This window comes from Gnatocerus cornutus, unplaced genomic scaffold (assembly GCF_029298725.1).
Source record: "Gnatocerus cornutus isolate USDA-ARS CGAHR unplaced genomic scaffold, icGnaCorn1.1 ctg00000217.1, whole genome shotgun sequence".
Taxonomy (NCBI): Eukaryota; Metazoa; Arthropoda; class Insecta; order Coleoptera; family Tenebrionidae; genus Gnatocerus; species Gnatocerus cornutus.
Window position 1 is genome coordinate 40,848 of NW_028275538.1, and position 14,540 is coordinate 55,387.

The window sequence follows — 14,540 nt, forward strand, 5'->3', positions numbered from 1 at the left end:
TGGTAAAATTTTCCAAGATGGTACGTTGACGATTTTTTGTGATTGTTCGATCGTTTGGATGTGACATTTTTCGATGGTACACATGTCAGAAAATGTACAAGATTTAAAAGAAGAAAAAAAAAAAATTTTTTTTTGCGAGTCGTTTTTTAGTTTTTTTTTTGCGACAAAATGACGAAAAAAAAAAACTCGTATGAGGCGTTAAATTAAATTGTTCGTTTGACGATCTCAACGAGTCACTTGCGATTAACGTAATTTAAAATTTGAGAACTTACTTACTCACTTGCTTGCTTAGATGGAAATAGCACCCACTTGAAGTAAACGCCGACACGGACCGGAGATGAATAAACTCCGAACGGACGGGGTTAATTCATGAACTGACCGTAGTACGGTCGAAGGTTCGCCGCCGCCGCTACCTGCTTTCTTTCTTAGAACTGATAACAGAGTTGGTTTCTTTGTCTGTTCATTCATCGAAATTCCCACCACTCTGGCCGGGCCGGGCGGGGTGGGTGTGTGTTGTTTCATGATTTGTTCTCTTCTCGATTTATTCTTTTTCCGACGTCGTTCGATTCATAGAGATGTTTTCGTCGAAAGTGTGGTCGCGTTTACATTGCATTAAAATTTAATTTGTTCCAGTGCGACGATGAAACAAGAAAAAAGTTTCAAGTAAGTACGCACGCACGCACACCTACATATTTCATTTTTTAAATCTTTCGACGTTCGTAGTTTCTGCTCGAAATGTCGACTAATAGTAGGGAATGTTTTGTTGATTTGTTTGTTTTTCGTTTTTGAGAAGAACAAATGAAAATTTCGTTGGATTTCTGTCGACCGACGACCGACTGAAAATCCGCCGACATCGACGTAGTTTTATTTAGAGTGTCTGAAAAATGCAAACAATGCAAGATTTCCGTATTTTTGTTGGTTTGTGGTGTTTGGGGAGTTTTTTTTATGATTATAAAATGGTTTCGTCGAGAAAAATTGCTTCTTTCGCAATGAATTGGCAAGAAAAATTAAAAAACTCGTCCGTTCCCGTCGCTGGATGTTCGACGGTGGTCCGTCTGATTTTCCCTTTATTTTCGTAAAATTGACGAGAATTTCGCCGTCAAAACTGTTTTCGGTGATGTTTCGATGATGGGATTTCGTCGTGTGAGGTAATTTTTGAGGAAAAAATGTCGATTTTGCGAAAAAAGTCGTTCGAAAAGTCCGTTCGTCGTACAAATTCGTTTCTCATGGTCGAGTCCGAAATTGACATCGTTTTTTTTCCGACCTGTTCGTCAAGATCGTTTTCAAAAATCAACTCCTACGAAAGGCGAAGGTTTTATCTTCGTTCTTGAAAAAATTCGACCTTCTCGGACGTCATCTTCGACCGTTTGTGAATTTTTTTCCTACACTCTGCAGGTTCGTCGGTCGTCGCTCCGATCCGTGCTGCGTCTCTTTGCGAGGCGATTTTCGAAAAGATCGCACGTACTTTTCGACCGATTCGTTCGTGAAACTTGTAGAGGATGCTTCCAAGTTTGTCTGGTCGAAAGCGGAACTTTCCTGTTATTCGTGGAAAACGCGTAACGTCGGCGTCGAACTTGGATGTCATCTCCTTGTTTCGGAGGGTCTTTGTTCGAGTCGACGTTCGATCGGTCCTTGTTCGCTTTTGGAGGTCGGCTGGTCGTCCGGGAAAACTTGAGGTTATTCAGGAGGCCATCGCCGACCGAATCGCTCATGTTCCCGCACCCGGAGGCGGTGATCTTCGCGTAAAGAGAACGATGCCATCACGCGAAAGCTGTATTCGAGGCCCACTGAATTTTCTAACTCGACGAGAAGGCTCTCGTTTAGTCCGCGGTCCGCGCGTTTTCGAACGCGCCAACACTTTGACTTTGGCGCCCAATTCGTTCTGTAAAGTTCATTCGTTCTTTCACCGAAGAATAAGCCTACCTATAATAAAAAGAAAAAAACGCGCGCGCGATAGACGAAAATATGGCCGACGTAGAAAATCAAGCAGCTTCGACGGTCGCCGGTGCCACTTCCGGCTCCTCACCGGTGAAGAAGGAGAAGAAGCCCAAAAATCCGAGAAGCAAACCTTCTCATCCGCCCACTTCGGAGATGGTCACCAACGCCATCAAAGGCTTGAAGGAACGCGGCGGTTCTTCGTTGCAGGCGATCAAGAAATATGTCGCGGCCAACTACAAAGTCGACGCGGAAAAATTTGCGCCTTTCATCAAGAAGTACCTTAAGGGCGCCGTCGCATCCGGTTCGTTGGTCCAAACCAAAGGAAAAGGAGCTTCCGGTTCGTTCAAGTTGGCTTCTGCCGTCACCGGTGCAGCTAAGGCTCCGTCCGCCACGAAAAAGAGATCTGCCGCTGCGACCGCGTCGTCATCGGCGAAATCCAAGAAGACGGGCGTTGCTAAACGTTCCGTCGCGTCAGCGCCGACGTCCGCCGAAAAAGGATCCGCCTCAAAAGCCGGTAAGAAGGCCGCCCCCGCCGCTTCGGCCAAGTCTAAGAAAACTGCCGCCGAAAAGAAGAGCGTCGCCGTATCGAAGGCTAGAAAGGCTGCGTCCGCTCCCGAAAAGAAAGCCAGCGCCGCCTCCAGATCGCCCGTCAAACCCAAGACGCCATCGAAAGCGAAGAAATCCAACAAGGCCGGTCCAACCAAGAAACCGAAAGCGCCGAAACCGAAAACGGCCAAAGCCGTCACCGTCAAAGCGAAAAAAACCGCTTCACCCAAGAGAAAGAAGTGAAAAGTCGACGACGATGATTTAATTTTTTCAACGACGACGACGTCCTGGTGGTTTCGGGAACGTGCTCCGATCGTATATATCGACGTAGGGGCACCATCGATACAAATAAATGGCCCTTTTCAGGGCCACAATTATTTTCAAGAAACGAACGAAAGATTCGCTTGGACAATGCACATTCTGTTGAGGAGATACATACTTTCATTTGATTTTCTTGTCTATTCATTTGACTGTCGAAACAGTGTTATTACAAAGAATGATAAACTTTATTATATAATAATGTTTCAAATAGTCTCAGTTAAAAGAAAATTTAATGTGAAAGAAAAAAGCAAAAGTTTATCGTTTTATGTAAGTACGAATTTTGTGAATAAATCACATAACCTAACTTTTTTTTTTTTTTTTTTTTTTTTCAATCTCAAAAAGTTGCATGCGCGAACGATAAATTTTCAATTCGTTGGAAAATAATTGTGGTTCTGAAAAGAACCGATTTTTTTTTTCTTCTTTTAACACCTTCGAAGATGAAGAATTTGTTAATTCTAGATGGTCGGATCGGATGGATGGATGGATGGATGGAGGAAATTTAAGCCCTCTCGCCACGAATGCGTCTCGCCAATTGGATGTCTTTCGGCATGATGGTGACACGTTTGGCGTGGATGGCGCACAAGTTGGTGTCTTCGAAGAGGCCGACGAGATAAGCCTCGCTGGCTTCTTGAAGTGCCATCACGGCCGAACTTTGGAAACGGAGATCGGTCTTGAAATCTTGGGCGATCTCTCGGACGAGACGTTGGAAAGGCAGCTTGCGGATCAAAAGTTCAGTGCTCTTTTGATAACGACGAATCTCACGAAGGGCGACCGTACCGGGCCTGTAACGGTGAGGTTTCTTGACACCTCCGGTGGCGGGAGCGCTTTTTCTGGCCGCCTTCGTGGCCAACTGTTTTCTAGGTGCCTTGCCACCGGTAGATTTACGAGCCGTCTGTTTAGTTCTCGCCATCTCGGATATCGGATGAATCAAATGAAAAGAATTAACGTAGGTAGTGGCTTGCTTGCTTGCTTCGACCGAACGACCGACCGTACGTACGAACGTTCGAAAGTCAACTGAAAATTTTCGTCGCGCCAACGGCCGTTTTATAAACTCGATGAGTCATACGGCGACGCCATTGGTGGATTCGTTTTTAACGCGAGGTGGAGCTGCCGTAACTTATAAATAGTCCCGCGGAATGAAATTTTGACGTTAGTTCCATAACGAACTTGGTCGAAGCTACGTCGTTTTGTACGAAGAATTTCCTAATTTTATCAAGATGACCGGTCGTGGTAAAGGTGGCAAAGGATTGGGAAAAGGTGGCGCCAAACGTCATCGCAAAGTTCTACGCGATAACATCCAAGGTATAACGAAACCGGCGATCAGAAGATTGGCTCGTCGTGGTGGTGTGAAACGTATTTCCGGTCTCATCTACGAAGAAACCAGAGGTGTGTTGAAGGTCTTCCTCGAGAACGTCATCCGTGACGCCGTAACTTACACCGAACACGCAAAACGTAAGACCGTCACCGCCATGGACGTCGTCTACGCCCTGAAACGTCAAGGTCGTACCCTTTACGGTTTCGGCGGTTAATTTTATCATTTTATGACGTGTATCCGCATCCTCAGAGGAATAACAACAAACCCCCCGCAGGCAAGCAAACAAACAAACAAAAAAAAACGGTTCTTTTCAGAACCACAAAATAAATCAAACGAATTAAATATGTTGCTCAATTGTGTGTTTGTCTTCAAATCGAAATGAAAATCGTACGGAGTGAGTGATCATTTTAATTTGTGATCCAGGCGGCGACTTTGACAATTTTGACAGCAGTTTTAGGTTAGAATGACCATCGTTAAAAGAACGTTTTTGCCACGAAGAGTATATTTGAGGTTATGTCCAATATGGGGTAGAGTTACTCTCCTCAGACGTGACTTGAAACAAAATCTCATAGCAAATAAAACGATTGATTGTAGTATTACGGCTCACCGCTGACGACTGCTGCTGCAAGAAATTATCGAGACGGAGAGCACGTATAGGCGACCGGTGTGTGTGTGTATGTTCTTAACAGATTAATGTGCGAAATGTGAAGAAATTTACGACGAATCGGAATGTTTCTTGAATTAGATAATCAATAAATTATTATAGATAGAGTTGTCGAGTTCGTGCTTTAGTCGGGCATTGAATTTTTCTAAAAATTACGATGAAAAGTCGTAAAAATCATCTTTCTTGGTTGAATGTAATCGAAAATCTTCCGTTCAGTCTACGCTCGTATAATGAATTAATTGATCGGTTTAACTTTAAAATATCTAAAAGACTTTTTAACATGATTCTCATAGGTTGTTGTATTTTGGCGAAAAAATCAATTCGTTCGAGTTGAATTTTTGGCCCTGAGAAGGGCCGATGTGAAGATGGTTTTTATAAAAGTTTTTGTTTTTCGTTCGAGATGACGGCGGCGAAGAATTAAATTTAAGGCTTCTTTTCGGTCTTCTTGGGCAACAACACCGCCTGGATGTTGGGCAAGACACCGCCTTGGGCGATGGTAACGCCGGAAAGGAGCTTGTTTAACTCCTCGTCGTTCCTTATAGCCAATTGAAGATGTCTCGGAATGATACGGGTTTTCTTGTTATCTCTGGCGGCGTTTCCTGCCAATTCGAGAACTTCGGCGGCTAGATATTCCATTACGGCCGCCAAATAAACGGGAGCACCTGCACCCACTCTTTCGGCGTAGTTTCCTTTACGCAGAAGACGATGAATTCTGCCGACGGGAAACTGAAGTCCGGCACGACTGGAACGAGACTTCGCCTTTCCCTTCACTTTACCTCCTTTTCCTCTTCCGGACATGTTGTTATACGATATAAACAGCAAAACACCTACTGCGACTGACACGAAGCGCACTGACAAACGTACGGCTTGAAATAAATGCCGAACGCGGCGAAGGCTAGAAATTTATATGGTCGGTACAGCGCCATCTCGTTAGGGCAATGGTCGAACGACGAACTAAGGCGGAGCGCCTGTTTGTCGCTCGCTCGTTATAAATAGAGGGATTTTAGGTGTGCGGCGTTTCCGCCTGGAGAAGGTGTCCCGAGCGGCCAGGAATGGAGAAGTCAAGGGAACCGAAGAAGTGGGCCGAAATCCCGAAGAAGCCGCAACCAACACTCAAGGAAATTCAGCAGGAGGAAAGGAAGAAAAAAGAAGAGGAGAAACCACACTCCTCCAAAAAATCGGAATCAAAGTCCGCCCCAAAAACGGACACAGGTAAGTTAGCTGAAGAACTGTCATCTCTATTGATTCAATTTCAGGCTAAAAATCCAACGGATGAGGAAATCCTCCAATTCCACAAAACCATCGGTCGCATCATCAGGATGACCGCGAATTAAGAAGAACACTTTGAGTGGGAGTAAGAAAAAAGAAAAAATGAAGAAACAACTGGCGGACGGTTTGAAAATCGCCGCCTGGAACGCAGATGGGATCAAGAATAAGAAGCAAGAGCTGGAGCTCTTCCTCAAGGAGAAGGAAATAGATGTGGCCCTCTTAAATGAGACCCATCTATCAGGTAAGGACAGTTTAAAATTTCAACATTTTTATTGTTTTAGAAAAGACAGAGAAAACAGACAAGGAGGGGGTGTGGCCATTCTCATCAGGAAGAACATCCAGCACCACCCACTCAACAACACAGCCGCCAATGAAAACGTGGAACAAACCGGAATCGTGGTCTCCACGAAGAGCGGTAAACTCGCGTTGTTCGCGGTTTACTCGCCGCCAGGAGCACCAATCGACGAAGAGGAACTCGACGAAATCTTCAAAAGGAGGGAACCGACGATCGCAATGGGCGACTTCAACGCCAAACACATCGTCTGGAACAGCAAAATCACCAACACGCAAGGAAGAAAACTTTTAAGGTACGTAGAAAATCGAACACTCACCGTTATTTCCACAGATGAGCCGACAAGATACCCGCCTGGAAACTGTGGACAGCCGGACATCCTGGACATCGGAATCATCAAGGACATCAACAAAAGGTTCAAGCTGGAAGTGGAAGACGAGCTCAGTTCCGATCACAACCCGATCGTGCTGACGCTGGACGGAAGCCGAAAGCGAGAACCAAGGATCATCGAGAAGGTCAACTGGAACAAGTACGAAGAAAACTTCACCATCGAAGAAATCGACATCAACAACGGAGAAGAACTAGAAGAAGCAACGAAGAAACTTGAAGGAGCCATTCAATCAGCGATGGAAAAATCCAAAACGAGTAAGATTCAATATGAAATACCAGAGAAAGTTCGCGACGAGATCAAAGAGATCGTCAAGAAAAAAAGAAAAGCTAAAAAAGTGTTTCAGAGAACCCTCGCACCACAGGACAAGAGCGAACTCAACAGATGGAACCACGAACTCAGCCGGATTCTCAGGGAAGAAGAAAACCGGAAGTGGGAAAGAAAAATGGAAGAACTCAACGAAGAAGATCATCCACCATGGAGAATGGCAAGAGCACTGAGGAAGAAAAGAGAAGAAATCCCCCCCCTCGAAACGGAAACCGGAACGGCGTACGAAGACAGGGAGAAGGCAGAAGTTTTCGCGGAGAAGATGGAAGAACAATTCACCAACAACCCCTCACAGGACAGGAACTTCGAGATGGAAACCGACCAGAACGTCCAGCATCACCTCCAGGTACCAGAAGGGTACAGGATGGATGAAGCAACCGAAGAAGAAATCGAAAGAATCATCAAGGACCTCAACCCGAAGAAAGCTCCGGGAAAGGACGGAATCACCAACACGGCAATCCAAAAATTGCCACAGGTAGGTAAACAAGCACTACTGAAAATAACCAATGCAATTTTAGGTCTCCGGAAGTTCCCGGAAGCATGGAAGGAAGCAAGAATCATCATGATCCACAAACCAGGAAAGAAGAAGAAGGACCCCGCCAGCTACCGACCCATCAGTCTGCTCTCCAGTCTGAGCAAGGTAGCCGAACGAGTCATCCAAAGAAGAATTCTCGAAGTAATTGAAGAAAGAAAAATCATCCCGGAAGAACAACACGGATTCAGAAGAAGACACGGAACCATCCACCAAACAACAAGGATCACAGACTTCATCATCCAAGGATTCAACGTCTCAAAAGTGACAACAGGAGTCTTTTTGGACATCGAAAAGGCCTTCGACAGAGTCTGGCACCAAGGACTCGTCCGGAAACTTATCGATTTCCGGATCCCGTTGGCCTACGGTAAGTTAATCCACTCGTACCTTACTAATCGCTGTTTTCAGGTCAAAGTCAACGAAGAGGAATCCACCAAGAAGTGGAGCAAAGCAGGAGTCCCTCAGGGTTCTGTCCTAGGGCCGCTCCTGTATTTGCTCTACACCGCGGACGTTCCAACGACGGATGACACCGTCATCGCTACGTTCGCGGACGACACGGCCATCCTGGCCCAAGGAAGACACACCGCAGGACTCGCCAAGAAGATCAACACCCACCTGGAGGAAATCGAAAAATGGACAGAAAAATGGAAGATCAAAGTCAACGGGAAGAAGAGCAACGGAATCATCTTCACGAAGAGACCAAAGAAGCACAAACCAATAAGAAGCATCAAGTTCAGCGAAGAAGACATCCCATGGAAGACGGAAGTCAAGTACCTTGGAATCACCATGGACCAAAAACTTGACTTCCAGAAGCACATCAACGAAGCGGAAATCAAGGCGAAAAGGATCAACCAGGAACTCTACCCACTCCTCAACCGGAGGAGTAAGGTAAGTATTGAAAACAAAATACGTATTTACACTTCTGTTATTAGGCCCACCATGACGTACGGAGCACCAACCTGGAACCAAGCAGACGAAAGAAGAAAGAAGAAACTCCAAATCGTGCAGAACAGGACCCTGAGGAACGCCATCGACGCCCCATGGTTCATGACCAACGAACAAATCCACAACGACCTGAAGATTCCACCCATTGAAGATGTCATCCAGAAGATCGCCAGGAGGCACTTCGAGAAGGCAGCAGAACATGACAACCCAACAATTCGGAAGCAAACAGAGGAAACCACCACGAGAAGATTCAAGAGGCCAAGACTCGCAATGGAAGAAGAATAGAAGAAAGAAGAAGAAGAAGAAGAAAAGGTCCCACACTGGAAACACAAGACCCACCGAAGAAGAAAGAAGAAAAACCACCGAAACAATAGGCCACCGAAGAAAACAAGAAGAAAGAAGAAAACCACCGAAGAAAAGGATCCATGACTGTGGAAGAACACGAAGATCGTGAGACCACGAAAAAGTAACCACAGACCAAATGATGATGTGCGGCGTTTTAGATCGAGTATACTCGTCGTAACGTGCACGTCGTGTCTGTCTCGTTTTCTGTTTTTAAACGTTTTTTTAACTCGACGACTAGAAGAGAATGCCACCCAAGACCAGCGGTAAGGCGGCCAAGAAGGCCGGAAAAGCTCAAAAGAACATCTCGAAGAGCGACAAGAAAAAGAAGCGCAGGAGGAAGGAGAGTTACGCCATCTACATTTACAAGGTGTTGAAGCAGGTCCATCCCGATACCGGTATCTCCAGCAAGGCTATGTCTATCATGAACAGTTTCGTGAACGACATCTTCGAACGTATAGCTGCTGAAGCCAGTCGCCTCGCTCATTACAACAAACGTTCGACCATAACCAGCAGGGAGATCCAGACGGCGGTGCGTCTTCTTTTGCCCGGTGAATTGGCGAAGCACGCCGTTTCTGAAGGAACCAAGGCCGTCACCAAATACACCAGTTCAAAATAAATCCTCCTCGAGCAGCTTGGAAGTTGGTTGGAAAAAAAAGAAAAAAAATCGGTTCTTTTCAGAACCACAAATTCAACTCGAACGAATTAAAAATTTTCGTCTTCATACTATATAAGTTCCTGAGAGAAAATATAAATAGTGAAAAATATATTTAAAAAAAGTTTGACATCAGAAATGTTAATAAAAAAAGAAAAGAGTAGAGACAACGGCACGCGGTGTTCCCAAGCGGTCACCCATCCAAGTACTGACCGCGCCCGACGTTGCTTGACTTCGGTGATCGGACGAGAACCGGTAGTTTTCAACGTGGTATGGTCGTTGCCTGGTAAAATTTTCCAAGATGGTACGTTGACGATTTTTTGTGATTGTTCGATCGTTTGGATGTGACATTTTTCGATGGTACACATGTCAGAAAATGTACAAGATTTAAAAGAAGAAAAAAAAAAAATTTTTTTTTGCGAGTCGTTTTTTAGTTTTTTTTTTGCGACAAAATGACGAAAAAAAAAAACTCGTATGAGGCGTTAAATTAAATTGTTCGTTTGACGATCTCAACGAGTCACTTGCGATTAACGTAATTTAAAATTTGAGAACTTACTTACTCACTTGCTTGCTTAGATGGAAATAGCACCCACTTGAAGTAAACGCCGACACGGACCGGAGATGAATAAACTCCGAACGGACGGGGTTAATTCATGAACTGACCGTAGTACGGTCGAAGGTTCGCCGCCGCCGCTACCTGCTTTCTTTCTTAGAACTGATAACAGAGTTGGTTTCTTTGTCTGTTCATTCATCGAAATTCCCACCACTCTGGCCGGGCCGGGCGGGGTGGGTGTGTGTTGTTTCATGATTTGTTCTCTTCTCGATTTATTCTTTTTCCGACGTCGTTCGATTCATAGAGATGTTTTCGTCGAAAGTGTGGTCGCGTTTACATTGCATTAAAATTTAATTTGTTCCAGTGCGACGATGAAACAAGAAAAAAGTTTCAAGTAAGTACGCACGCACGCACACCTACATATTTCATTTTTTAAATCTTTCGACGTTCGTAGTTTCTGCTCGAAATGTCGACTAATAGTAGGGAATGTTTTGTTGATTTGTTTGTTTTTCGTTTTTGAGAAGAACAAATGAAAATTTCGTTGGATTTCTGTCGACCGACGACCGACTGAAAATCCGCCGACATCGACGTAGTTTTATTTAGAGTGTCTGAAAAATGCAAACAATGCAAGATTTCCGTATTTTTGTTGGTTTGTGGTGTTTGGGGAGTTTTTTTTATGATTATAAAATGGTTTCGTCGAGAAAAATTGCTTCTTTCGCAATGAATTGGCAAGAAAAATTAAAAAACTCGTCCGTTCCCGTCGCTGGATGTTCGACGGTGGTCCGTCTGATTTTCCCTTTATTTTCGTAAAATTGACGAGAATTTCGCCGTCAAAACTGTTTTCGGTGATGTTTCGATGATGGGATTTCGTCGTGTGAGGTAATTTTTGAGGAAAAAATGTCGATTTTGCGAAAAAAGTCGTTCGAAAAGTCCGTTCGTCGTACAAATTCGTTTCTCATGGTCGAGTCCGAAATTGACATCGTTTTTTTTCCGACCTGTTCGTCAAGATCGTTTTCAAAAATCAACTCCTACGAAAGGCGAAGGTTTTATCTTCGTTCTTGAAAAAATTCGACCTTCTCGGACGTCATCTTCGACCGTTTGTGAATTTTTTTCCTACACTCTGCAGGTTCGTCGGTCGTCGCTCCGATCCGTGCTGCGTCTCTTTGCGAGGCGATTTTCGAAAAGATCGCACGTACTTTTCGACCGATTCGTTCGTGAAACTTGTAGAGGATGCTTCCAAGTTTGTCTGGTCGAAAGCGGAACTTTCCTGTTATTCGTGGAAAACGCGTAACGTCGGCGTCGAACTTGGATGTCATCTCCTTGTTTCGGAGGGTCTTTGTTCGAGTCGACGTTCGATCGGTCCTTGTTCGCTTTTGGAGGTCGGCTGGTCGTCCGGGAAAACTTGAGGTTATTCAGGAGGCCATCGCCGACCGAATCGCTCATGTTCCCGCACCCGGAGGCGGTGATCTTCGCGTAAAGAGAACGATGCCATCACGCGAAAGCTGTATTCGAGGCCCACTGAATTTTCTAACTCGACGAGAAGGCTCTCGTTTAGTCCGCGGTCCGCGCGTTTTCGAACGCGCCAACACTTTGACTTTGGCGCCCAATTCGTTCTGTAAAGTTCATTCGTTCTTTCACCGAAGAATAAGCCTACCTATAATAAAAAGAAAAAAACGCGCGCGCGATAGACGAAAATATGGCCGACGTAGAAAATCAAGCAGCTTCGACGGTCGCCGGTGCCACTTCCGGCTCCTCACCGGTGAAGAAGGAGAAGAAGCCCAAAAATCCGAGAAGCAAACCTTCTCATCCGCCCACTTCGGAGATGGTCACCAACGCCATCAAAGGCTTGAAGGAACGCGGCGGTTCTTCGTTGCAGGCGATCAAGAAATATGTCGCGGCCAACTACAAAGTCGACGCGGAAAAATTTGCGCCTTTCATCAAGAAGTACCTTAAGGGCGCCGTCGCATCCGGTTCGTTGGTCCAAACCAAAGGAAAAGGAGCTTCCGGTTCGTTCAAGTTGGCTTCTGCCGTCACCGGTGCAGCTAAGGCTCCGTCCGCCACGAAAAAGAGATCTGCCGCTGCGACCGCGTCGTCATCGGCGAAATCCAAGAAGACGGGCGTTGCTAAACGTTCCGTCGCGTCAGCGCCGACGTCCGCCGAAAAAGGATCCGCCTCAAAAGCCGGTAAGAAGGCCGCCCCCGCCGCTTCGGCCAAGTCTAAGAAAACTGCCGCCGAAAAGAAGAGCGTCGCCGTATCGAAGGCTAGAAAGGCTGCGTCCGCTCCCGAAAAGAAAGCCAGCGCCGCCTCCAGATCGCCCGTCAAACCCAAGACGCCATCGAAAGCGAAGAAATCCAACAAGGCCGGTCCAACCAAGAAACCGAAAGCGCCGAAACCGAAAACGGCCAAAGCCGTCACCGTCAAAGCGAAAAAAACCGCTTCACCCAAGAGAAAGAAGTGAAAAGTCGACGACGATGATTTAATTTTTTCAACGACGACGACGTCCTGGTGGTTTCGGGAACGTGCTCCGATCGTATATATCGACGTAGGGGCACCATCGATACAAATAAATGGCCCTTTTCAGGGCCACAATTATTTTCAAGAAACGAACGAAAGATTCGCTTGGACAATGCACATTCTGTTGAGGAGATACATACTTTCATTTGATTTTCTTGTCTATTCATTTGACTGTCGAAACAGTGTTATTACAAAGAATGATAAACTTTATTATATAATAATGTTTCAAATAGTCTCAGTTAAAAGAAAATTTAATGTGAAAGAAAAAAGCAAAAGTTTATCGTTTTATGTAAGTACGAATTTTGTGAATAAATCACATAACCTAACTTTTTTTTTTTTTTTTTTTTTTTTCAATCTCAAAAAGTTGCATGCGCGAACGATAAATTTTCAATTCGTTGGAAAATAATTGTGGTTCTGAAAAGAACCGATTTTTTTTTTCTTCTTTTAACACCTTCGAAGATGAAGAATTTGTTAATTCTAGATGGTCGGATCGGATGGATGGATGGATGGATGGAGGAAATTTAAGCCCTCTCGCCACGAATGCGTCTCGCCAATTGGATGTCTTTCGGCATGATGGTGACACGTTTGGCGTGGATGGCGCACAAGTTGGTGTCTTCGAAGAGGCCGACGAGATAAGCCTCGCTGGCTTCTTGAAGTGCCATCACGGCCGAACTTTGGAAACGGAGATCGGTCTTGAAATCTTGGGCGATCTCTCGGACGAGACGTTGGAAAGGCAGCTTGCGGATCAAAAGTTCAGTGCTCTTTTGATAACGACGAATCTCACGAAGGGCGACCGTACCGGGCCTGTAACGGTGAGGTTTCTTGACACCTCCGGTGGCGGGAGCGCTTTTTCTGGCCGCCTTCGTGGCCAACTGTTTTCTAGGTGCCTTGCCACCGGTAGATTTACGAGCCGTCTGTTTAGTTCTCGCCATCTCGGATATCGGATGAATCAAATGAAAAGAATTAACGTAGGTAGTGGCTTGCTTGCTTGCTTCGACCGAACGACCGACCGTACGTACGAACGTTCGAAAGTCAACTGAAAATTTTCGTCGCGCCAACGGCCGTTTTATAAACTCGATGAGTCATACGGCGACGCCATTGGTGGATTCGTTTTTAACGCGAGGTGGAGCTGCCGTAACTTATAAATAGTCCCGCGGAATGAAATTTTGACGTTAGTTCCATAACGAACTTGGTCGAAGCTACGTCGTTTTGTACGAAGAATTTCCTAATTTTATCAAGATGACCGGTCGTGGTAAAGGTGGCAAAGGATTGGGAAAAGGTGGCGCCAAACGTCATCGCAAAGTTCTACGCGATAACATCCAAGGTATAACGAAACCGGCGATCAGAAGATTGGCTCGTCGTGGTGGTGTGAAACGTATTTCCGGTCTCATCTACGAAGAAACCAGAGGTGTGTTGAAGGTCTTCCTCGAGAACGTCATCCGTGACGCCGTAACTTACACCGAACACGCAAAACGTAAGACCGTCACCGCCATGGACGTCGTCTACGCCCTGAAACGTCAAGGTCGTACCCTTTACGGTTTCGGCGGTTAATTTTATCATTTTATGACGTGTATCCGCATCCTCAGAGGAATAACAACAAACCCCCCGCAGGCAAGCAAACAAACAAACAAAAAAAAACGGTTCTTTTCAGAACCACAAAATAAATCAAACGAATTAAATATGTTGCTCAATTGTGTGTTTGTCTTCAAATCGAAATGAAAATCGTACGGAGTGAGTGATCATTTTAATTTGTGATCCAGGCGGCGACTTTGACAATTTTGACAGCAGTTTTAGGTTAGAATGACCATCGTTAAAAGAACGTTTTTGCCACGAAGAGTATATTTGAGGTTATGTCCAATATGGGGTAGAGTTACTCTCCTCAGACGTGACTTGAAACAAAATCTCATAGCAAATAAAACGATTGATTGTAGTATTACGG

General features: G+C 45.2%; 1 non-coding gene across 1 annotated transcript; it reads right to left on the bottom strand.

Annotated features, from left to right (window-relative positions):
- Positions 1 to 9,698: 9,698 nt before the first annotated feature.
- LOC148165775 (5S ribosomal RNA) lies at positions 9,699 to 9,818 on the bottom strand. The gene has a single exon (XR_015771188.1). It is a non-coding gene; the product is annotated as a 5S ribosomal RNA (ribosomal RNA).
- Positions 9,819 to 14,540: the final 4,722 nt, after the last annotated feature.